Source organism: Cavia porcellus, unplaced genomic scaffold (assembly GCF_034190915.1).
Source record: "Cavia porcellus strain 051 isolate PalLab524CR breed Dunkin Hartley unplaced genomic scaffold, mCavPor4.1 scaffold_19, whole genome shotgun sequence".
In the NCBI taxonomy this organism is placed as follows: domain Eukaryota; kingdom Metazoa; phylum Chordata; class Mammalia; order Rodentia; family Caviidae; genus Cavia; species Cavia porcellus.
The window spans coordinates 56,963,324-56,965,206 of record NW_026947502.1 but is presented as its reverse complement, the minus strand read 5'-3'; positions in this window follow the sequence as shown (position 1 = coordinate 56,965,206).

Genomic DNA, 1,883 nt, shown 5'->3' with positions numbered 1-1,883 from the left:
CTTGAGGCTCAAAAGCAACTTGCACTTGGACTTTTCAAAATTGCTAGAACTTTTCACACCTTGGGGAAGAGGTAATTGCATTTTGGGTTGCAGGCAAAGCAGTTGTATCATGTTAGATGGAATCATAAATTTATTACTGTGCTTATTTGGAGATTAGGTATGGTTAAAGGAGTTATGTTTGGATGTGAAGTTTAGAAGGGATAGGGTGTAGCCATTAGATTAAGATGTCATCTTAAATGATTTTGAAATCAGCTCAGGAGACTTGTAGAGTATATTTCTGAGTACGTGCAGATGGAACATATAAGTATGGCCTTGAAGCTTACATACTGTCTCCAGTTCCTTTCTCTCTGGCACTGTTCTTCTCTGCTTTTTGGCCACCATGAACTAAGCATCTTTACTCCAATGTGCTCTTCCAACATGATGTTTCTGCCTTGGAATCAGCTGACCATGGACTGAATCCTCTGAAACACTGAACCTAGTTAAACTTTTGCTTTAAATTGTGGGTACCAGGTATTTGGTCTCAGCCATGGGACAGCTGACCAGCACATTTTCTCTGCTCTCTTTCCTGACCCATGGAGCAGACTAGAGCAGATCTATTTGTTCTTCTACATGACAACCATTTTATAGCCAAAGTCTTTTATCAATATCTTCATTAATTCTTTATTCTTTTCCAGACCTAATTATTCTCTCTGATGAGATCAATATGAAATTACTTTATTCTAGGTACACAGGGTGACAATATTCCCTCCTTATGGGGTACCTAAAATCATCTGCATACTTTGAAAGCTGTCACACGTGTGAAGTCCGGTATCATAAAAAGCAACTATGCATTCTGCTTTAATTAATACAGTACAATGAAAAACATTTTGTTCATCCTCTCCCAGTTTTTCCTTTTCTAATTCCACTTCATTATTATTTCATTAAATTCAAGCTGTTTTCTCATTCACAGTAAATGATTTAGAATATGATTTAGAATATGACTGTCATACCTATAGTTGTGCAGTATATTCTAGAACCAAAGAAAGTATGTCTGCCTTTTTCTCTTTGTCATTTTCTTAGTAAACTCAACCCTATCCTATTACTCAGAAGTTGTAAATGGGGCTGCTCATATCAAGTCAATCAAAGGTCCTCTACTGAGATGTTCCAAATGTCAGGCTTTGTGATAACTTAACAGGGCACAAAAATGTGTGAATCTAGACATTTGTACTTGAATAGTTTGCATGCTCTTCCACAAGCATGTGGTGGAAAGGATTCTTTTTCAGGTAAAACTCAGGCTTTTAGGGGTATGTGCTTACTTTCCCGGGTGTGCCCTACCCCTTCTTTCTGTAACTGAAAGAATATATAGTTTAGAAAAGACAATAGAGTCATTTTAAAGTATCAGGATAGTACCCAGAACCCACACTGGAAGATGGTACTCCCACCAAGTCCCAGATATCATATTGGCATCTTCTGCCAATGATCTCAGGCACAGCTGTGGTCTCTAGTCTTCAGGTTCACATTTTGAAAAGTCCGCATTTCATCTCAACTGCAAGCCTCCAGTCTTGGATTTTCATGTCTTCTGGGGGCAGTGAATAACCATGGCTCTCTCAGGACCAGGCAGTGGTACAGAAGAGGTTCAGCCAGAGGTTTAGCCACCTCTGGCTTCCTTGCTGCCCGTCCTTACAGCCAAGATTATTTTCCTGCTGACTATGGACCTCCTCTGAGGGCTTACAGACTCACAAGTCTTTTGTTGGGAACCAAGTTCTGATGTTCTCAAATTCTTCTGAATTAAATTAGGTTATTCTGGATTTTGACTTGACATTTTATAATAAAGGACAAGCTGGAAGACAGGCACTCTGATGGTTTTCCTTTGCACCCCAAGTGTGATCCCCAAGCTCCTCTTG